The sequence below is a fragment of the Narcine bancroftii genome, chromosome 2 (genome assembly GCF_036971445.1).
Source record: "Narcine bancroftii isolate sNarBan1 chromosome 2, sNarBan1.hap1, whole genome shotgun sequence".
Taxonomy (NCBI): Eukaryota; Metazoa; Chordata; class Chondrichthyes; order Torpediniformes; family Narcinidae; genus Narcine; species Narcine bancroftii.
In genome coordinates this window covers 180,073,531-180,097,927 of record NC_091470.1, presented here as the reverse complement: position 1 = coordinate 180,097,927, position 24,397 = coordinate 180,073,531, and the positions used below count along the sequence as shown (strand labels likewise).

Sequence of the window (24,397 nt, the reverse complement as noted above, 5' to 3'; positions counted from 1 at the left end):
GACCCACATTTTGGGCTCGAGCCTTCCCCCGTGGTGCCTTTTGCCAGACAGACTACACCGGTGGGCCTGCTCAGTTCCTCCCGCATCTGCCAGGGCTAGATTAAGGCCGACTGATGTCCTCAGCAAGGGATCCCCCTCAACCCTTCCATGGTCCAACTGACAAGGCATTAAGAATCAGTAAATGATAGATTAAAAATTCCCTTTTCTTCCAGGCCCCCAACTATATTAAATATATCCTGCTTTTTAATTTCAACTAAGTGATATAAAGCAAATTATAACCAGGGTGATAGGAAAAAATGCAACACTTTTTAAAAAACTGTTAAAAGGGAAAAATTCATTTATTATGGAGGCCCCCCCCACCTTTTTGTGGGGCCTTAGTTCAGCTGCGCCATGTTAAACCCAGTGCTGGGGGGAATATACCTCTACGGTGTGCCCTTCCCTTCGGGCCCCTGGGCACAGGCCTATTTTGCTCCGTGGTCCAACCAGGCCTGGGGTCTGCAGACGTCCACGCTTTTGCTCTTCTCAATAACAAGCTGGCAGATGGATTGTCCAATAAATTGACAAGGCCACACTTGGAACATCATGCTCGGTTCTCGTTGCCTCGTTACAGGAAGAACGTGGAAGCTACGGAGAGGCTGCAGAGGAGATTCACGAGGACGTGCGTTGCCTGGAGTGGAGAACGTGTCTTGTGAGGTGAGGTTAACAGAGCTGGGCCTTTTCTCTCAGGCGAGGCAACTTTATAGAAATCTACAGGATTAGTTTAAAATTTAAACACGGTAACAGGCCATTTCGGCCTAGAGTCTGTGTCACCCAATTTACATCCCATTAACCTATGAAACTGGAACCCAACCACCCACCCCCCCACCCCCCACATACCGGGGAAAACCCATGCAGTCACAGGGAGGACGTACCAACTCCTTCCAGACTCCTTTGGCCCTCGATGTTGTGCCAACCTATTCTGACCCCAAAAAATAATACTAAACCCTCCCTGCCTTGTAGCCCTCTATTCCATCCACGTGCCCGTCTGAGGGTCTCTTAAATGCCCTTAATGTTCCAGCCTCCACCACCACTCCTGGCAAGGCATTCTAGGCGCCCACTCTGGCACATACCAACAGGCCCTCCAGGGGAGAAGTTTAAATTTAAATCTAAGCAGGCCCTTTCAGCCCATGAGCCCGCGCCGGCCACAAATGCATTCAGTTGACGTGCAACCCTGGTACATTTTGAAGAGTAAGGAGGAAACCGGAGCACCCAGAGGAAATACACGTAGACACAGGGAGAGCATGCAAACTCCTTACAGACAGCGCCAGATTCTAAGCCAGGTTGCTGGTGCTGTAACAGTGTCGCACTAATCGTGCCGACATTAGGGGCAACTTCTTCATGAAGAGAACGGAGGGGGTGTGAAATGAGCTGAAATGGTGAATGTGGGCTTAATTTTGACATTTAAGAAAAATTTGGACAGGAAGGGGTATGGAGGATTATGGACAGAGGGACTAGGCTGAATAATGGAAGGGCTGAAGGGCCTGCTGTGATTAAGTATTTATCATCCTATCCTTAGTACAGTGAGAAGGGCTCTACTGTGAGCAGTTAAACAGGTCATCCTGAAAATTCACAACTTTCAGAGTGCAGTTACAATGAAATAAAAAATCAATCAGCAGCGTGTTGTGGGGTTTGCTCAGGAGCCTGATGGCTGCGGGGATGAAACTGCCTTGAAGCCTGCCGCTGAGCGCCTTCCCTCTCCTGAAGCCTCCTCCCCGATGGGAAGCAGGAGGGCGTCTGGGGGCGACGGGTCCTACAGTGCGCAGGGTGCCTTCCCTGACCAGCGGGAGGTGTGGGCGGAGTCCGTGCGGAGGGCAGGGGAAGGTTTGCAGGGTCCCGTGGCTTCCTCCGACCTCGAGGAGAGCAGCTCCCAGCCCCCACACCATGATGGATCCAGCAATCAGTGGTGGGCCTATGGGCATCACTGAGAGACAAGTGGGATGAAATCCCACCATTTTCAAGTATGAAGAGGCGTTTGATGAATTATTATGCAATGCGTCAACATGCTCATCTCAGTACATGTGAATTCCTGTCATTCACACCTGGCCAGCTGATGTGGGATAAGGGCAACATTTCTCACTTTGATGCCAACTGAGGAGATCGGTTTAGGAATTATAAATTTAGATTTCAAAACTTAAATGTAGACATACAGTCCTGTAACAGAGCATTTTGGCCCTACGCCGCCCGATTCACACCCCATTAACCTACATTCCCCCCAACCACCACCCCAGTACATTTTGAATGGTGGGTCGAAACCCAGGGAAAAAGCCACGCAGACACGGGGGAGAATGTACAGACTCTTCACAGACAGCATGGGATTCGAACCCCGGTCCTGATCGTGGGCTGCACGATATTAGAGTGAGGAATAGGTTTGAGATTCATTCATCCAGAGGGATAGAAGCAATTAATGAAATTACAATGCCTCGTGGAATCTCTCCTGATGCACCAAACCTACAGAGAAAGACCAGGCATTTCCTTCAGGTGAAATGGGGTGGATGATTCACGATTCCAGATTCTGTTAATTGTCCTGTAATTAAAAAAAAATATGATATTCCACAAATTTCCTTTAATCCACTGTCAGCAGGCAAAGGTTCGCTATCAGCACTTTCCATTCGGCCCCCCTTAAACTCTGCTCAGAGAGATGCCGGATCATGTGGTGATGGGGCAGTTTATGGAAGCGTTACCCTAGCGCGGGAAAGGCTCGATGGGCCGAATAGCCTATTTCTGTTCCCACATCTCATGGGCACCCGAAACAAGTTGACGAGTGGTGACTGAGGTGGGGGCGATTACAATGCTTATGGGGCATAGGAAGAGGAGGGGGATCCGGACTGAACGTGGGGAAGTTGGATTAGTTTGGTCGGCATTGTGTAGATGGACTGAAGAGCCTTTCTCAAACCTATTCCTCACTCTAATATCGTGCAGCCCACGATCGGGACCGGGGTTCGAATCCCATGTTGTCTGTAAGATTCTGTGATTCCTTGTCCCTAACACAGAAAGCTGGTAAACTCCACACAGACAACAAGCAGGAACCTCGATCGAACCCGCCAAGAGATCTGTGAGGATAAACTCCTCCCTCCCCTGCTCTACACCCAAATTAATTTTTCCATGGTATATTTTGCCCTCAGGAGAGATCTGTAAGGTGATGCTTAATTTAAAATAGAAAGATATTTTTTTAAAAAAACCACAGGCATTTCCTGCTCTTCAGTGTAATATTACCGTATTTAACCGTGTTACTGTTGATGCCGTGTAAAAGTTAATCAATTTCTTTGGCCTTGACCCACCTGACCACCCGACAGATCCTCGCCCAGGCCACCCGCCTGCCCGGGTACACGACACCCCAAGCTCGGACGTGCCAGCCGGTCCCAGCCGCCCGAGCTCCTGACGCCTCGAGTGACACAGGTTCTTACCTTGGTCAAAACTTTGACCCATGTAAAAGTTGATGCCCCCCCCCCCACTGAATTTGAACTGAAAAATTTGTCCAAAATATTTGTCGATTACATGGGCATATATGATAATTGAGCTCTGATGACTAATGTGGAAAACTGTCTTCATTCTCTCCTGGACACCACCCAACTAGTGCTTAATCCAGAGCTCTCGAGGTTCCGCAACCAACAGGACTGCTTCCTTGTGGTCTCAGAGACCTCGGTTTGATCCTGACTTCCAGCGCTGCCTGGGTGGAGTTTGTACCTGCTCCTGTTTCCCCCCCCCCCCTCCCCCCGTTGCTTTTGTTCCCTCCCACATGCTGCAGGCATGCAGTTCTGGAAGTTTCCTCGAGTGTCTGAATCTGGGGCATGTCTCATTAAATCGAACTGTTTAGTTTTGTTTTGCGTGCTACCCAGACAGCTCAACCCATAGTAGAATGCCTGAAGAGCGTAGTAGGGCAGGCAGCATCCCGTCAGTCAATGATCCAGATCAGGATCCTCTATCGACTGAGATGAAACAGGGACAATGACCCCTAGAAATGGAGAAAAGAGCCAGAGGTGTTCTCTGTCTGCTCAAGGTTCCAGAATCTTCAACTGAAGCCCTCCTGATCGTGTCTGGACATCTGGATCTGGAGCTCGGATTGAGCAGGAGCCTGCGCGGCCGCAGAGGTTGCAGGAGGAGAATCCACAGATGCTCAGTGACTCTGAAGGGACCCTATTTTGCTTCCCTCTTTCTTGTACTGTAAGGGGTGCCCGGCGACGCTAATGGCGACTCTTTGCCTTACAGCAGAAGGCAGTTTCCTGTAGTATTACATGTCCTGTACTATTGCATGACAAGAAATGAATTTTGTATCTTGAATCTTGCTTCTTGCGTCTTGTATCTTGAATCTTCTTAAACATTATATTTGCACCTTGTTCTACACAATACTGCTGGAAATTTCACGAGGAGCGGAACATGAAAGTCCGTGGACCCTGTGATTGTGGTTAAAAACAAGCAGAAACGCTGGAGGAATCAGCCGGTCTCACAGTGCCCGCAGGAGGTAAAAATACATCACCGACGTTTCGAACCATCGGGCATTACAGTGCAGAAACAAGCCCCTTTGGCCCTTCTAGACTGTGCCGAACCATTTTTTTGTTGCCTAGTCCCATGGGACCTGCCCTCCATGCCCCCTCCCATCCATGTACCTGCCCAAATTTTTTTCTTGAATGTTGACACTGAGCCCACATTCACCACCTACTCTGTCTGTCCCCTTCATAATTTTAAACACCTCTATCAAATCTCCCCTTATGCTTCTACACTCCAGGGAATAAAGTCCTAACCTGCTTAACCTTTAACCCTTATATCATTTCCTGAAGTCCGAGCAACTCTTTCTATCTTAATTATGGTTTTTAGATGGCAGGCATATAACGGCACTATCAAGGAATTTTCCCACTACACAGAAGGTGCAGGAATCAATTCTTGCCCTGCGATTTACCCTGCAGGACCCCTACAACTTTTTTGGAGGAAGCCCACAGTGTGAATCGTACCGGGAAAAATTGTTGATGGTCATCCAACCCACTCCATTCCTGAGACTGTTGCACCCAGGGACTTGCAGTCTAAAAAGGCGCCCGGTGTGAGCGGCCACACGGGCAGTAATTGTGTTAATCTTTTTCCCACGATTTCTCTGACATTGCAGTCTAAAAAAAAAACATAATTGATAGCTTCCCTGCTGTTAGGTGAGTGCGACTCCATGCAAGGCTCCAAATTTGACCTCGCCAATTGTTGTGCTATCAATTAGACCCAACAGAAGTCGCGATTAATAGGCTTTAATCACTATACAGTCATATCTTACGTGCCACTGGCCCAATTCCAAGGCAGTACTGAGGGAGGGGGATTGGGCGATACCCCCATTATTAGGGATCCAGGAGGGGGAGGAATCACAGTATCGGGGAGGGCCAACCAGTATAATGATTGCAATACAGTGTTCCATCACACCAATGGCCTCTACAACTTTACCATAACATCCCAACTCCTTTGCTCAATATTTGATTTATGAAGGCCAACGTGCCAGAAGCTCTCTTTACAACCCTGTCACCTGCGACGGCCACTTTTAGGGAATGATGTATCTGTGTTCCCAGATCCGTCTGTTCTACTGCACTCCTCAGTGCCCAACCCTTTACCCTGTGCCTGAGTCAACAAAGTTTATGACCCATGTTCATGGTTATAAAGCATGATCCCAATTCTGATTCTGAGTGAATGGATCTCAGAATCAGAATTTATCATTGTGAATGAGTCATGGAATTCATAGATTTTGCAACAGGATTACAATGCAAATATTGCTATAAAATTATATTTAAAGAGTAATGAATCAGTGCAAAAATAAGAGAAAGTGAGGTCGATTATGTGGTTCGTTTTCCGTCTCACAGACTGCCATCGGGAAGAGATTCTGCGCCAGCCGAAGGGTGCAATGGGTTGATGTCTAATGCAGAAGGCAATCAAGACTTAAGGAGCAGTCTCGGGTGATTCGGCCCATCGAGCCTGTCCTGCCATTCGAACAGTTCCTCTCAACCCCACGCCCCTGCCTTCTCCCCATAAGCTTTGATCCCTCTTGGAGAGAGGGCAGGAAAGATACCCCAAGGTGATTAGTCACGATCCCCATTGACCATCCACAGAAGGTCATTTATGAGTCAACTATGGGAAGTTTCACAATTGGAAAACCATAACTAATGCACATTTTTTTAAAAAAGAGGGCAGCTCCAGATTTTTAAAATTCATTGATCTTTATCTCTAGAACACCACAAGACATAATAAATAGGCCATTCAGCCCATCAAGTCTGCCCGACTATTTAATCATGAGCTGATCCATTTCCCCACTCAGCACCATTGCCCGGCCTTCTCCCCATAACCTTTGATGCCCCTGGCTCATCAAGAACCGATCAAATCTTTGCCTTAAATACACCCAATGGCTCGGCCTCTACAACTGCCCGTGGCAACAAATTCCACAGATCCACCACCCTCTGGGTGAAGTAATTTCTTCGTATCTCCGTTCTAAGTGGACGCCCTTCAATCCTGAAGTTGTGCCTTCTTGACCTAGACTCTCCCACTATGGGAAACAACCTTTCTACGTCTACTCTGTCCATGCCTTTCAACATTCGAAATGTTTCAATGAGAACCCCCCCACCATTCTCCTAAATCCCAATGAGTACAGGCCAAGTGCTGCCAAACCCTCCTCAACATGGTCACCCCGGAATCATCTCTGAACCCTCTCCAACGTCAGCACATCCTTTCTTAAACGAGGAGCCCAGAACTGTTCCCAATTCTCTACGAGAGGTCTCCCCAGGGCCTTATAAAGCCTCAACATTATATCCCTGCTCTTAGATTCTTTTCCTCTTGAAATGAACGCCAACATCGTATTTGCCTTCTTCACCACCGACACAACCTACAAATTTATCCTCAGGGCATCATCCGCGAAGAATCCAAAGTCCCTTTGCATCTGAGAATTCTCCCCATTTAGAAAATAGTCTTGCCCATTTAATTTTTTCTACCAAGGTGCATAACCGTACACTTCCTGACATTATATTTCCAAATCCCCCAAATTTGAGTTGTTACATTTGCTTCAAGAAACACAAAAGCTGAGATGGGTAGGGGCTGGCTGCTAAAATGCACAGCAGCTTCAACAGGCTGAATGGCCCACATCCTGTGACCTTATGGTCTTCCTTCCTTCCTTCCCTGACGGGCTGTTAACATCACTTTTACAAACCTGTCATGCAGACAAGATAGGGAGATAGCCACGGAGTTGGACAGCACAGAAACAGGCCCTTTGGCCCATCTCTTCCCTGCTTACCAGGTTTCCTAACAGCAATTGGGTGGCCATCAACTCGCCTTGACCTGAACAGCAGAGCGGGCTCAATGGGCCAAATGGCCTGCTTCTGCTCGCCTACCAATTGGGGTCTCGCACGCCCCCAATTCTTGGACTCGCTCACTGGCTCGAAGGCACTACTACCCTGGTACCTTGATGGGGCTCAGAACTTGGGATATTTTGCAGAGGGCACCTTGTCAGAAGGCGCCTACATTTCTCTGTGGGCCTGGAGTCAGATGGACAAGTGCAGTAGATTCCCTTGCCGCACGGAAATCAATGAGTCAAACAAATATTTATTACAGCAGGAAATTTCATCATTATTACGCCATTACTGACATCCACGTCTCTAAAGTTCCAGATTTATTTATTGAATCCATTCTTAACATATATAAACACAATGCTGGAGAAACTCAGCAGGTCAAACAGCGTAGCAAAGCTAACGATTCATAACCAACATTTTGGACTTGAGCGAGGGTTTGAAAAAAATAGCAGCAGGGTGAGGGAGGGAGGGGTAGGAGGAGGAGCCTGGTCCCATGGGCAGGAGGTAATAGATGGATAAGGGAGGGAGGGCATAACAGCAAATGGGGGGGGACAGCTCTGCGAATGGGGAGGGAAGGGGGGGTGGTGAGCTGGAGGACAGGAGATAGAGGGGCGGGGAAGGGAGGAAGAACGGGTGGGCGAACAGGTTAGCCGAAACCGCCGTTGCTCCTCTGATCTTGGTGGGATCGTGTGAACATGGTGGGGGGGGGGGGGTGGAGCACGGAATTGAAGTGTTCGGCCACTGGGAGAGAGGTCCCTGTCGCTAGAGCGGACAGAGCAGAAGGTGCTCGGCGAGGCGGTTTGCGCCCGGCCTCCCCCGTGCAGAGAAGGCTATGGCGGACGACATGAGGGAGGTGTGGCCTCACTTGGAAGGGCTGTCTGGCGGTGAGGGAGGAGGTGTGGGTGCAAGTGGGTCATTTCTTGCGGCTGCAGAGGTAAGTGCCAGGGCAGTGGGGGAGTAACTGGTGGTGAGATACAAGCCATAGGTTAAGGGTGAAAGGGGAAAATCTTAGGGGGAATGTGAGGGACAGCAGAGAGGGGTGGGGGTGTGGTACGAGCTGAGATGGTGAACTCGGGCTCACTGTTAACATTCAAGAAGAATTTGGACAGGTGCATGGATAGGAGGGGTATGGAGGGTGATGGACTAGGTGCAAGTCATTGGAACTAGGCAAAATAATAGCTTGGCACAGACTAGAAGGACTGAAGGGCCTGATTTCTGTGCCACAGTGTTCTATGGTTCTATGGGAGTGCAGGGCACAGGGTTGATCGCTGCAAACAGCCCTCGAGGGGGTGGGAGAGCAGAGGTTTTGGGATATGCTCCAAAGCAGATGTTTTTTTTCAAATGTTTTATTTTTCACACTATGAACCATATTGACCAAAATACACACAAACATTTCCCTCTTGAATATACAGTGTCATTTTCTCCCCTTTTCCCCCTCCCTTCCCTCTCTCCTTCCCACCCCCCTCCCCACCCACTCAACGTTCAACATATATGATACATTAAACGCATTAAACAATGTCCTCACACAATGAAAATAAACAAGAAAATTGTGTCATCTACTTTTATACACTGGGTCAGTTCATTTCGTCTTCTTCTCCTTCTGTCATTTTAGGTGGTGGAGATCCGCGGTAGGACCTCTCTGTTGTGTTCCATGTATGGTTCCCAAATTTGTTTGAATACTGTGACGTTATTTCTTAAATTATATGTTATTTTTTTCCAATGGAATACATTTATTTATTTCCATGTACCATTGCTGTATTCTCAGGCTCTCTTCTGATTTCCAGGTTGACATAATACATTTTTTTTGCTACAGCTGAGGCTATCATAATAAATCTTTTTTGTACTTCATCCAAATCGAGTCCAAGTTCTTTACTTCTTATATTACTTAGAAGAAAGATGTCTGGATTTTTTTGGTATGTTATTTTTTTTGTGATTTTATTTAATACCTGATTTAGATCTTCCCAAAACTTTTCCACTTTCTCACATGCCCAAATTGCATGTACTGTTGTTCCCATTTCCTTCTTACAGTGAAAACATCTATCTGATCATGTTGGATCCCATTTATTTAACTTTTTGGGCGTGGTGTATAGCCTGTGTAACCAATTATATTGTATCATGCATAACCTTGTGTTTATTGTATTTTTCATAGTTCCGGAGCATGCTTTTTCCATGTTTCATTCTTTGTCTTTATGTTTAGATCTTGTTCCCATTTTTGTTTGGGTTTACAGCTTATTTCCTCGTTCTCTTTCTCTTGCAGTTTGATGTACATGTTTGTTATAAATCTTTTAATTATCATTGTGTCTGTAATCACATATTCAAAACTGCTTCCTTCTGGTAACCTCCGCCTGCTTCCCAATTTGTCCTTCAAGTAGGTTTTCAGTTGGTGGTATGCAAACGTTGTACCATGAGTTATACCATATTTGTACTTCATTTGTTCAAAAGATAACAAATTATTTCCCAAAAAACAATTTTCTATTCTTTTGATCCCTTTTCTCTCCCATTCTCTAAAGGAAAGGTTATCTATTGTGAAAGGGATTAGCTGATTTTGCATCAATATTAATTTTGGTAGTTGGTAATTTGCTTTTTTCCTTTCTATGTGATTTTTCTTCCAAATGTTGAGCAGATGGTGTAGTACTGGTGAACTTCTATGTTGCACCAGCTTTTCATCCCACTTATAAAGTATATGTTCTGGAACCTTCTCTCCTATTTTATCTCGCTCTAATCTGGTCCAATCTGGTTTTTCACAGCAGATGTTCTTGATTCAGTTCCGGGCCACCTTGAAAACAGCAAAGTGCCTGTACGGCTGCGGCAACAGCGCGGCCTTCCACACCGTTACTCCCTCAGCTACAAACCCTAGGCCTCTGTACCCCTACCCCCACCATCCCACAACTGGATCCGTGACTTTCTCATCAGAAGACCCCAGTCTGTACGAATTGAAATCAACGTCTTCCCCCCCCCCGGTGATCAGCATGGGCACACGCCAAGGATGCGAGCGGCACCCACTGTGCTACCCGTTATACGCCCATGACTGTGCAGCCGATTACGCCATGGTTGCCAGTGAAGAGGAGGACGTCCCATCACCCAGGCCGGGCCCCCTTCGCTCTGCTACTATCAGGGAAAAGGTCCAGGAGCCTGAAGACGAGCTTCTTCCCCTCCGCCCTCAGATTCCCAAATGATCAATGAACCCCAGACATGGCCTCACTTTTCGTGCACTATTTTTTTTACTGTAATGACATAAGATGGTTATAATATGAATGTTTGGACTGACGCTGCCGCAAAACCCCAAATTTTATGACTTGTTTTTGATAGTAAATCCTGATTCTGATTCTGATCGAAGGGAGAATGAAGTTGGGGTATAAAGTAAAATCCCCGTTATCCGGAATTCAAGAAACCGGCAAGATAAAATAGCAGAAAATAAACAAGTTTAAAATCGGCGCTGTCCTCCCCACTCCCACCCAGAGTAGCATTGAACAGAGAGTATTCTGCCTGGAGGTCGGTGACTAGTGGAGTTGCGCAGGGGTCTGTTCTGGGACCCCTGATCTTTGGGAATTTTTTTATAAATGACCTGGATGAAGGATGGGTCAGTAAGTTAGCGGATGACACAAAGATTGGAGGAGGTGTGATGGAGCTGAAGGTTACAACAGGATGCAGAACTGGGCAGAGAAGTGGCAGACGGAGTTCGATCTGGACAAATGTGAGGAGATGCATTTCAGAAGGTCAAACCAGAAGGCCAAGGACAGGGTTAATGGTCGGTTACTTAACAGTGTGGAGGAACAGAGGGACCCTGGGGTTCAAATCCATACATCCCTCAAGGTCACCGTGCAGGTTGGTAGGAGAGTTAAGAAGGACTGTGGGACGCTGGGCTTCAATAGACATGGGATTGTGTGAGTTCAAGAGTCAAGAGGTCACATTGTAACTCTACCAATCTCTGGTGAGACCACACTTTGTGGGACCTCATTATGGGAAGGATGTGGAAGCTGTGGAGAGGGGGCAGAGGAGATTCACCAGGACGTTGCCTAGATTGGAAATTATGAGGCAAGGTTAGCAGAGTTGGGACATTCCTCTTTGGAGGGAAGAAAGGTGAGAGGAAACTTAATCAAGGTCGACAAGATTCTGAGAGGGAGAGATAAGGTAGATGGCCAGCACCTGTTTCGCAGGGCGGGAAGAGCAAACGCCAGAGGACGTCTGTAGAAAGTGAAAGGAGGGAAGTTTAGGGGAGGCGTCGGGGGTACATTATTTACACATTAACTACCCGAGACCCCTTTCTCAGGGAAATGATGTATCTGAATTCCCTCTGTTCCACCATACTCCTGGGGACCAGAAACGTGATCTACTAACCATCAGGAAAGTACCTGGGTCAGACCAGCAGGATTTATAATCTATGCTCAGCTGGGGAGTGCGGGAGAGGGAATGTGCCCCTCGCAGGGCCTCTGGAGAGAAGCCTTGGCAGTTCCAACCGATTCAGGGCAGGCTCTGGAAGGAGCGTGAATAACACGGACAGTTTGGCCACCACCCAGGAAGTTCTGCAATAGCTGAATTTCCTGCTCATTCCAGTTCCAACTTTGGCCTCCTTCATCATGCAGCTGGTGTCATGATGACCTCACACAGTTGTGCTCCCCTCATCCATTTCCTGTTGGGTGACATAACATCACCGGCCGCATCTCCGCTCCACATTGGCATCAAACAGCTGCACACAAACATATATCTTCATTCTCAACCCCCACCACCCCGATCTCGTCCCTCTCGCTCTCTCACATTCACACACCCACACACACACACACACACACAGACACAGTCACACACACACAGAGTCACAGTCACACACACACACTCACACACACACAGAGTCACTCACACACATACAGGCACACACACACACACACTCATACCCACACACACTCTTTCACATACACACAGTCACACACACAGTCACACGCATATATACACACAGTCTCACACACACACACACATTCACACACAGTCACACACACACTCTCACACACATACACATACACACACAGTCACACACACACTCTCACACACATACCCACACACAATCACACACACATTCACACACAGTCACACACACACTCTCACACACATACACATACACACACAGTCACACACACACTCTCACACACATACCCACACACAATCATACACACACTCACACACAAACTCACACACAAACTCACACACACTCACACACACTCACACACAGTCACACGCACACTCTCACACACACATACACATACATACAGTCACACACAAACTCACAGTCACATACACAGTCACACACACACACAATCACACACACACATTCACACACACACACAAACTCACTCACACACATACACACACAGTCACATGCACACACATTCACACACAGTCACACATACACATACATTCACAGTCACACACACACAAACTCACACAGTCACACACACACACACTCACTTTCCCACTTTCTCTCTCCTTGTCTCCCTCTTCCCATTTTCTTTTGTCTCTATGTATTTCCCCCTCTCTGTTTCCATCCCTCTCTCAATATCTTACTCTTTCTATTTCTCTGCTTTCTTTCCCTCCCCCTCTCTCTGCATTCTTTCTCTCTATGTATCTCCCTCTCCCTCGCTTTCTCTCTCCCCCTCATTCTCTCTCTCTCCCTCTCTCCCCCCCTCTCTCACTCTCTCCCCCTCTCTCTCTCCTTCCTCCCCCCTCCCTCTCTCCCCCTCCCTCCCCCCACTCTGTCAGATGGTTGGAAAGGAACCACCATATAGCCTGAGCGCAATCTGATGAGCACAGGGTGAGACTGTAATAAACGCACGGGCGCATGTGCCCCACACCCCGCACTTGGTGTAGCCTTTAACTGGCATAGTGACACAACAGCTACCTCACAGCTCCAGGAACCTGGGTTCACTCCCAACCTCGGCCGCTGTCTTTGTGGACTTTAAATGCTCATCCACTGCTTCAAGTCAAGTCAAGTTTATTGTCATCTGATTGCACAAGTACAACCTCACAGACGCACAACCAGACAACACACGTACAGACAAACAATACACGTGCAGGACAAGTACTTCATCTCGATAAATCAATCAATATTGTTCTGTGAATATGAGAGTCTTGGAGGGTGAGTACGAGTGGTTCCTTTGATCATTCAGCGTCCTCACTGCCCATGGGAAGAAGCTGTTCCTCAGCCTGGTGGGGCTGGCTCTGATCCTCCTGAATCTCTTCCCCCGACAGGAGCAGCTGAAAGGCGCTGTGCGCGGGGTGGAAGGGGTACTCAAAGATGCCCTCTTCAGACGATAATCCCAGTAAATCATGTCAATGGGGGGGTGCGGAGAGAGACCCCAGGGATCCTCTCTGCCGCTCTTATGATCCTGTGGATTGACCTCCGATCTATTTCTCTGCAGCAACCGTCCCTATATTGTGATGCAGCCCAGCCAGGGCGCTCTCGATTGAGCTCCTGTAGAAGGTTGTTGTGATGGTGGCCGGTAGCCTTCCCACTTCAGTCTTCTCAGAAAGTGCAGTCGCTGTTGCGCCTTCCTGACAAGTGAGGAGATGTCGAGTGTCCTCGATAGGTCACTGGTTAAGTGAACTCCGAGGAACTTGTTCTCCCCTCTCCCCACCACAGAGTAAGGGAGAGTGGTCATTCCTGGTCCTCCTGAAGCCCTCGATCATTTCCTTCGCCTTGGCCCCTCCCCCTTTGAGGCTCAGGTTGCCCCACCCCACACCACCTCTCTCTGCAGAGCGACCCCTCATTGTCGCCATCAAGGCTGGCTATGGCCGTGCCACCTGCAAACTCAACGGCCCTGTCGGAGCTGGACCTGGTGACGGCCGTTTGTGACCAGGAGCGGGCTGAGCGTGCAGCCCTGAGGTGCACCTGCGCTCAGCGTGACAGTACCCAGTATTCTGCTGCTGGCCCAGCGGTCTTTCCATTAGGAAGTCCAGGACTGAGTAGGGTGTTGAGTCGCAGTGAGGACAGCTTCTCCCACATCCCAAATGCGTTCATGTCTGAAGATTAATTCATTGCTGTAAGTTTCCCCCAACATGTCGGTGAGAGTTAGAACCAATGTAAGGAGAATAAAATATGTGGAAATGGGAGATTTATTACCTCAACGTGGCTCAGTTGGCTGGAGGCACAGTGGCCGCCAAGAAATGGATCAAAGGTCAATCCACTGGACCATAAGAGTGGAAGAGAAGAGTCACCTCCCCCCACCCACCTGCTCCTGCCATCTACCTGGATCATTGTCCAAAGAGGGGCACACAAAATCATTGAGGACCCCTTCCAGCTCAAGTCCTGTCAACTTGAGTAACAGTTGCATGCCATAAATTGGAGGGATTTACTACCAAGATCCTTGTAGCGGTTTCTTGAATTCAGCTGTAGAGTTAAATCTCTGCCCAGATTCCATCAGAGGAGGTTGAGAAAAGTCCAGGCTCGTCTCCTTGTCCCATCTCGATGAGGAGGCACACAGGAGGGAGAGACAGATCGGCTCGTTGAGTGGTGTCCCCAACAACAACCTTGGCAAGACCAAGGAGATACTGGTGGGCTTCAGGAGGGAGTTGGGGGAGCACAGCCCAGTCTTCATCAAGGGCTCAGCAGTGGAGGATTGAGGGGGGTCAAGTACTTCAAGTCCCTGGGCACCAACACCTCCGAGGGTCTGTCCCAGGGGGCGGGGGCCTCCACGCCGATGCAATCACCAAGGAGGCTCACACTTTGTGAGGAGCACGAGAAGATTCGGTACATCGCCGAAGACTTGCAGACCTCCACAGGTGGACCCGTGGAGAACGTTCTGTCCGGTGGCATAGGACAGAAAAAGACTCCAGGGGGCCGTAAACTCGGCCTGCCACATCACGGGGACCAGACTCCACTCCACTGAGGACATCAACACAAAGTGGTGTCTCAAGAAAGCAGTCTTTATCCTCAAGGACTCCCCACCCCCCAGGCCATGCCCTCTTCACTCTGCTACCATCGAGAAAGAGGTGCAGGAGCCTGAAGACAGACACAAGGACTCCACCATCAGAACGGACAATGAACCCCAGACTCGGCAACATTCTCACTTTCTTTTAAGCACCAACGAATTTACTTTTAAACGTAATTTGTAGCAATGTTTTCCCTGTGATGCGGCCAAAAAAAACAATGAATTTCATGGCATGTTCGTGACAATAAATTCTCATTCCAATCGGCCACAGGGAACGCTAGTCAGGGACCATCCTGATGGGCTGAATGGCTGCTTTCTCTCTTACAAGGGAGTGTGTGGTTGATGGTGGAGAATGCAGTTCATTCAACTCCACGAAGGCAGAGGGGGGAGTGAGAGACTGGAACGTGGAATCAGGGCCAGTGTTATGATCCGAGACAGCCTGTGAGTGCAGATATCCCTGTGCCAGGCCCCTCTGTGATGACTCACGGATAGCATCCAGCTACTTTCCCTTCCTTGCTCCAGACATGTAAACTGGTGTTTTCATTTCAGCTTTCGTGGGTGTTCTGGCATCTGGACTGGGTGTCAAGCAGGGAGAGAGCATCAGAGCAGGGATGGTGTGGGGTCTCCCTGACTGGGAGGAGGTGACGGGAGGGATTCCACACCCCCCCTACTCTCCCCAGGGAGAGGGTGACTGTTCCAGGGCTCGCGTGGAAGGAGAGTGTGGAAGCAAGTTGGATAGCCTCATAAATTGGCATTGCGTGCCAAATCCCGTCTCAGGCAACCTCTTACGAATCTGGGTGACTAAGAATCCCATGGAGGCTTAACCACAAGCAGATGGACCTTTAACCGTATATAATCCAGAATTAATCCAGGAGGAGGAACCCCAAGCCCTCCTGGGGCCTCTGCGCCACCACGGAGAAGGCTGGCCAGTAGGGCCACTCTTGGCAAGGAGTTTGAGGTGAGTCGGTGTGTCCCTGAAGGCTTGCCATCCTGGCTGGGTGCAAGGCTGCCCAGGTGTGGGAAGTGCCAAGGAAAAAATATTCTCCTAAACCCCAACGAGTACAGGCCAAGGACTGTCAAACGCTCCTCGTACAATAACTCTTTCATTCCCGGAACCCTTTCCAATGTCAGCACATCCTCTCTTAAACAAGGAGGCAAAAACTGCTCACAATATGCCAAGCAAGGTCTTAATAAAGCCTCAACATCACATCCCCGCTCTCCAAATTCTCTTGGAAGTGAACGCCAGCTTTCTTCACCAGCCTCACCGCACTCTTCTTGGATCCAAATCCCCTGGACTTTGTATTCTCCCTCTCTTTTCTTGCCTTTTCTGTACGATTGTATGGCCTGTTGTACGGGTTGAGTTGCATGAAAAAATCACTCAGCAATGCTTCTCACCCTGTCTATAAATGGATCGTTAAAACAATTTGAATCCAGCCAGGATGTCAAGCCTTCGGGGACGCATCGACTTGCCTCAAACTCCTTGCCAAGAGTGGCCCTGCTGGCCAGCCTTCCCCGTGGTGGCGCAGAGGCCCCAAGAGGGCTTGGGGTTCCTCCTCCTGGGTTAATTCTGGATTAGATAGGGTTAAAGGTCCCGCTCTGCGTCCTTTAAGGTCACGGCTAATTAGCTCCACACAGCCTAGGGCATCGCAGGCAAAACCCTCCCCCCCCACCCCCCTCCCCACCCCGCCGGGGTAAGTGGCCACGCTGGCTGGCCCACAGGGAATAGAATCTTGGGATTGTATGGGACGTCCTGCATGTAGTCTGACAATAAATCTGAAATCTGGACCCGCACCACCCGGCGAGTTCTTGCCGCTGCCGTCGGGAAAGAGGCGTCAGGGCCACAAGATTCATGGCCACCGGGTTCAGGATCAGCAGCTCCCCACTCTACCACCAGACCCCTCAACGACAAAACCCCTCCTCACCATCGAGAACATCGACGGGGACGCCGCCATCGGAGGGCAGCAGCGATTGTCCAGGATTCGCACCACCTGGCACATGCTCTGTTCTTGCTGCTGCCATTGGAAAAGAGGTGTTGGGGCCACGAGACTCACCCACCAGGTTCAGGATCAGTGGCCTCCCCCTCCCCCACCAGACTCCTCAATGACAAACTCAATCAGGGACTAATTTAAGGACTGATTTGTGCACTGTAGTGATTTTTTTCCTCTGTATTGCACAGTCAATGTGTTCACATTTCTTTATTTGTTTGCATGTGAACGTATCTTCGTGAGTACAGTTTTTTTGCACTGCTAGTTAGTGGTAATTCTGCCTGGCCCGAGAAAAAAGGATCTCAGGGTTGGATGTGATGTCATTTACGTCCTCTGACAATAAATCTGAACTTTGAATATATCTGAATATTGTTCCCATAACACTTAACCCTCACTAATCTTCGAGTATCTACTTCACTGCATCTGGAAGTGTCCACTCGTACTTACTCCTTCCTCTCTTTTACCGCTCTCAGGTGGTTAAGAACTTTGACCCCAGCCTCCCCAGAGATCCAAAAATCGATCGAGCAGTTCAACGAGGGTTGGGTGGGGGTGGAGGAATTCTGGTTTGCTAGAACAACGTTGACGCAAGAGGACGAGGCCCAAACCCATGGGGAAGCACGGAGAGCGTGACCCTATTACAGCACCAGTGACCCGGGGCATTTAAGAGACTTGTAGGGACAGGGAGGTAACAAAAATAGAGGGTTATGGCTGTGAAGAGGTTTAGAACTGACTAGTTTTTATATGCATCAGCACAACATCATGGGCCGAAGGGACTGCACTGTGCTAGAACATTCTATGTACCATGTCACTTCACTACCGACTAGACCTGACTGAGCTCAAGAAAGGTCTTTTCTCTTCAGAGCAAAGATTTAATAGAGGTCAACAAGATTCTGAGAGGCGTCGACAGGGTGGACGGCCAGCGCCTGTTTCCCAGGGTGGGAGCAGCAAACACCCTGACGTCTGTACAAAGTGAAGGGAGGGAAGCTTAGGGAAGACATCAGGGGGAAGTGTCTTATGCAGGGAGTTGTGGGGGCCTGGAATGCCTTGCCAGGGGATGGTGGTGGAGGCTGGAACATTGGGGGCGTTTAAGAGACTTAGACAAGCCCATGGATGGAAGTAAAATAGAGGGTTATGGGGTAGGGAGGTGTTCGTTTTGGTTTTGGTACAGCATCGTTGGGCTGAATGGCCTCTACTGTGCTGTAGGATTCTATGGACTAAGAGCAGCTGGAAGAGACATCATTAATTAAGTTTGCGTGAGAGCGTAATCGAGGGAGTTGCTCGGGGAAGAGTCAGACTTGACTGGATAAGGGCAGAGTCCCTCAAGAGAGATCCTCAGGAGGGGCCCAGTGCCAGGAACACGCTCGCACTTTACTATAAAAACACCTCGGGATCAGAGCTGGTTCTGCTGCCAGTGGAAAATCACCTTCTCCTCCCCCAGCTCCCTCTCGGCTTCCTTTGCGTGCAACGGATGTTTGCGTGTCAAGCTTACTTGACCTGTGTGGTTAACCCCTTTGCTTCCAGCTGACACTGAATGGAGCTGAGGTTGGGGGGAGGGAAGGGAGATGAATGGGGGCTATTTCTGCAGATCCTTGATCAGACAGGAGACCATGGCTCCGTGCAAGCTTTAAACGGGCCTGTTAGATGGGCTGACGGCGATTTATCTTAAAAATCCTGTGGCCGCAAGGCCTGGGCCCGAGATACTTGGCAGCAGTCTTGAAGTGTTGCCACAGACTGGTGCGGGGCACCAGGAAATGGGGAGAATGGCGCCCATTGGAGGAGGAGGAGGATCCTCAGCGATGGCCCCACAGGGTGCCAAGGGATTGGGGGGGATCTGCGCCTGAAGAAAATGCTGGTGGCAGGGCTGTTGGCGGCTCGAGGTGAGGCACCCATGCAAGCTGCTGGCGACCTGCTGAAGGGGGAGCCAGGCAGTTAGAGGACACAGAGGGGCCTCTGACTGTGTGGGAGGCTTGGATCTGGAGCTTCGGGGCGGCCGATGGATGGAACAGGAGCCTGTGCGGCTGCGGAGGCGGGGGGAGGCGAATCCATGGACACTCGGTGTCTCTGAAGGGACTCTCTTTTGCTTCTCTTTCTCTGACTGTAAGGGGCAATTTGTCTTACGGTCGACAAAAGGAAATTTTGTATAATATCACATTTTCTGTTTTATTACTTGAGAATAACAGAATCTTGAATCTTTAATCACTTTCAACCAATAAAATACTTCTCAGAAGGGTTCACACAAACAAATCATGAAATTCGTTGTTTTGCAGCACATTACAATGGTATAAATTACATCAAAAATTAAGAAATTACTGAAAAAAAGAAGAGAAAGTGTCCGAGGTTCGTTGTCCGTTCAGGAATCTGATGGCAGAGGGGAAGAAGCCGTCCTTGTGCCGCCAGGTGCTCGTTCTCAGGCTCCTGCACCTCCTTCCCCGATGGTAGCAGGGTGAAGGGGGCCCGGCCTGGGTGCTGGGGCTGGGGGGGGGTGTCCTTGAGGATCGAGACCACTTTCCGGAGACACCGCCTCTCGTAGACGTTGGAGTGAAGACCGCAGGCCGAGTTAACGGCCCTCTGGAGGATTTTCGTTTCCCCCCACCCCAGAGTGATGCTGTCCACCTGCAGAAATTTACAAGTCTTCCGTGACGCACTGAATCTCCTCCAACTCCTTGCGAGGCGCAGCCGCTGGGGCGAGCCTTCTTCGCGACCGCATTGACGTGGAGGCCCCAGGAATCCCATGCTGTCTGTAAGGAGTTTGTACGCTCTCCCCTATGTCTACGTGGGCTTCCTCCAGTGGGGGGAGACCTGGTTTGCTCCCCCCTTTCGAAACGTGTGGGGATGTAGGTAAAAATGAGTGTATTTAGGCACCATGGGCTTATGGGCCGGAAGGGCCTGTTACCGCGCTGTAAGCCTAAATTAAAAAATGTAATAAAAAGGCACTACAAACTGCAATGATAAGATACATACTGTTAAACATCAAAGCACAAAAATGTGGGAGGAACTCAGCCGGTCAAGTGGCGTCCAACAGAGGTATTTACCAAGGTTTAGGGCCTGAACCCTTCTTCAATATTGGGTATATATCTTTACCTGATACAGACGCTGTGATACCGGCCGAGTTCCTCAGCATCTCTATGTATTTACTACAGTCAGAGCGTTGGCCAACATTCATGTTTCACTACTTCCAATAGCAGGGTGACTTGTTCTGCGCTCAAGGCGGCAAACACAGACAAAGGTGGATAATCTTGGGAAATGGTGTGTGAGTGACAACCCGAATCTCAACGTGGACGAGGTGAAGGAGATGATCGTGAAGTGTTCAGGAAGACCAAGAATGACCACCCTCCCCTACACATCAAGAAACCTGGAGTGGAAAGAACCAAGTTCCTTGGAGTTCACTCAACGAGAGACCGATTGCGGACACTCGACATCTCCTAATTTGTCAGGAAGGCGCAACAGTGGCTGCATTTCCTGAGAAGACTGAGGTGGGCAAGGCTACCGGCCACCGTCACGTCAACCTTCTACAGGAGCTTTATCGAGAGCATCCCGAACGTCTGGTCACAGAGTGGGTACGGTCGCTGCAGAGAAATGGATCGGATGTCAATCCCCAGGATCGTAAGAATGGGAGAGAGGACCACTGGGGTTTCCCTCCCCACTGCCCTCATCGACGTGATCTACCAGGCTCGTTGTCTGAAGAGGGCGCACAAAATCATAGAGGACCCCTTCCACCCCGTGCACAGTGTCTTTCAGCTACAGGAGGATCAGAGCCAGCACCACCAGGCCAGGGAACAGCTTCTTCCCACGGTCAGTGAGAACCACCAAAGGAAGTGCTCGCATTGACCATCCGAGACTCTCATATTCTTCAAATTTTTAATTTTAAAAAAATGTAGATGTACAGCACGGTAACAGGCAATCTTGGCCCATGAGCCCACGCCGCCCAATTAATCTACAATCCCCGGTACGTTTCGAATGGTGGGAGGAAACCGGAGTGCCCCACCCCTCCCGGGGAAAGCCCACGCAGATGCAGGGAGAGCGTACAGACTCCTTATGGGCAGTACGGGATTCAAACCCCAGTCCCGACCACATCATCGTTGCATTGACCTCTACACCTACCGCACCGGGTCATGAGTCAATATTTATTTGTATCGACGAAATATGTGTCCTACATGGGTATTATTTGTCTGTCTGCGTGTTCTGCCCTGAGGACCGGAGAGACTGTTTCGTCAGGTTGAACTTGTACAATCAGATGATGGAAACTTGACGACGAATTCCAGCGAGTTCTTCCAACATTTTTGTGTCTTTACTTCCATCACAGCTTCTACAAACATTTGCACTTCACTAGAGAACCAAACTCAATGCAACAAACTTGTGAACACGAATTCCTCACTGAAAGTTCAAAAGTTCAGATTTATTGCCGGAGAACATACACGACATCACATACAACCCTGAGATTCATTCTCCTGTGGGCCAGGCATAATTACCACATATTGGCAGTGCAAAAAATACTGTACACAACGTAAACAAATAAAGAAATGTAAACAAATTGACTGTGCAATGCAGAGAGGAAAGAAAATCAATAAAGTGCTTCCTTAAATGAGTCCCTGAGTGAGGAGTCTGATGCTGGAGGGGGGAAGCAGCTGTTCCTGAACCTGGTGAGTCTCATGGCCCCAATTCCTCGCTCCTGATGGCAGCAGTGAGAGCAGGGCGGACGCCGGGCGGTGCAGGTCCTCAACGATCACCACTGCTCTCCGACGGCAGCACTCCCCATGGCTGTTCCCCAACAGCGGGGAGGGTTCTGCCTGTGATGCCCTGGGCTGCTTCCGCTACCTCTCGATAGGCTTTTCCCCTCGGGGTATTGGTACCCCCCGCACCGGATCGCGATGCAGCTGGTTGGCCCACTTCCCACCGCATGGCGGTGGCAACATGCAAAATACCTGTAGAGGGGAAGGCTGCATCCAGCGTGCTAGACACATGTTAAGGAAATCAAGGCAGACTGCAGCTACTGGCAGAAGTGGTGGTAACGGGGCATTAAGAGGTCAGATTTCAGACATCGTCAGAGCACCCACATGACTTCACATACAACCCTGGAGATTCTTTTTGCTGCAGCCCACCCCCCTCCCCCACAGCCACACAGAGTCCAGTCCAAACCAATGGCCTCCCGAGCTCCAGATCTGAATAATCAAGGTCAGCATCACCTCTTGCCTCTCGGTTCCAAGGCCTGGCCCCACTTCAGCTAGTCTCTGCCTTAAATACACCCAACAACCCGGCCTCCACAGCCACCCATGGCAATGAATTCCACAGATCCACCACCCTCCGGGTGGTGAAGAAATTCCTGTTTTAACCGGACGCCCTTCAATCCTGAAGTTGTGCCCTCTTGTCCTGGACTCTCCCACCGTGGGAAACAACCTTTCTACATCTACCCTGCCCACACCTTTCAACATTCAAAATGTTTCAATGCAAACCCCCCCCAATCTCCTAAATCCCAACAAGTACAGGCCAAGAGCTGCCAAACCCTCCTCAACATGGTCACCCCAGAATCATCCTCTGAACCCTCTCCTACTTCAGCTCATCCTTTCTTAAACGAGGAGCCCAGAAGTGCTCCCAATTCTCCACGTGAGGTCACCCCAAGGCACGAGGACTCCCATTTGGGGATATTCAATTTTCTCCCCATCGAAAAAAAATAGCCTGCCTGTTTATCATTTCTACCCAAGTGCGTGACCTAATCACATAACCCTGCTCAATTCCATCCTGCCTTTAGAGTGTCTAATGAATGATTTTGTCTCATTTCGATCAGCCCCCAGTCATCAATTACAAGATTACAGGAGAGGAGATGCGTGGGAGAGTGTATGATAGGACAAAGAGATGATCTCATAGAGAGGGAAGCCAAGGTTGCTGCGGACAGGATAAGTTACACCTCATTTTCTGTCTGGTCCCCTCTCCAATCGGATGGCATTAAGGTTGACTTCTTCAGTTTCTGCTGGCCCACTCCCCGTTCTCCCTCCCTTCCCTCTGCCACCTTCCCTCCAGCTCTCCAACCCCCCTTCCCTCTCCATTCCCAAAGCCATCCCCCCCCTCTTCCCCCCTGTTTGCCATCGTGCCCTCCCTCCCTATTACCTTCTGCCTGTGGGGCCCTGGACCCTCCCCCTACCCACCTGCCTGCATTTATCCATAACTTGATCAGGGCCGGATTAACGTGGCAAATGCTATGGCCCCCGCGATTTCAAGGGGCCTCCATGTCTCATGAAGCATGAGAAACGTTTTCCATCTTCAACTCTCAGATTCCACTGTCAGTCTGGGTTACTAACCCAGACATTGGCTAAAATCACTAACCTTTAACTTAACTGGGGTTATTAACACCGGCGCTTGCTGGGACGGTTCAGTGCGGGAACAATGGCCATCCTGGTCACCCATAATCCCGCCCCCCACGCAGCTGGAACCGCTCTGCCAGTGTCAGCGCGAGGGAAACGCAGGGCGGTTCCAGCTGCAAGGGGGATTATGGGTATCGAAGACGGCCATTGATCCCGCATTGAGCCGCAAAGCTCTAACAGCGAGAGGTCGCGGCCCTGTCCCCCCCAACCCGCTTGGGAGGGAGAGGTCACGTCCCCCGGCCAGTTGCGCGTCCCGCTGGGCAGGGAGAGGTTACGTCCCCCCGGCCCATTGCCCGTCCCGCTGGGCAGGGAGAGGTCACGACCCCCCATCCCATCCCTGCCCCGCTGGGGAGGGAGAGGTCACGTCCCCCAGCCCATCGCCTGTCCCACTGGGCAGGGAGAGTTCACAACCCCACGTCCCGTCGCCCGTCCCACTGGGCAGGGAGAGGTCACGTCCGCTCGGCCCATCGCCCATCCCACTGATCAGAGAGATGTCCCTTATTTTGTGACATGGTCATGGCAATAAATTCTGATTCTGCACGATCAAACTCCAACTCCAAAACTCTCTCTTCCTCCTCCTCTCTCTCCACCCCCCCCCCCTCTCTCTCTCTCCTGCCTTTTTAATCACCCCCCCCCCCACACCTTTCTCTTTCTGTCTGTGCCCCCATCACCTTTACGTTTTGGTGCATTGGGAACGTTGGGAATGGGGAGTGCGCCCAGTGTTCCTGATTTGACCCGGAGCTGGGAAGAGTGGGGTCCCTTCCCTGCGTCAAGGCGGTGGGTGAAGGATGCTTAGCGGAGGC

The 24,397-nt window shown here is 49.9% G+C and overlaps 1 long non-coding RNA gene across 2 annotated transcripts; it reads right to left on the bottom strand.

The window, feature by feature from the left end:
• Window positions 1–319: 319 nt before the first annotated feature.
• Window positions 320–23,907, bottom strand: LOC138754704 (uncharacterized). 2 transcript variants are annotated; one of them, XR_011351894.1, is made up of 3 exons: window positions 23,379–23,906; window positions 2,454–2,563; window positions 320–747 (listed from the first exon to the last, which is right to left on the bottom strand). It is a non-coding gene; the product is annotated as an uncharacterized lncRNA (long non-coding RNA). The 2 variants fall into 2 exon arrangements; XR_011351893.1 differs by lacking the exon at window positions 2,454–2,563 and having other exon boundaries at window positions 23,379–23,907.
• Between the last annotated feature and the right edge of the window lie 490 nt (window positions 23,908–24,397).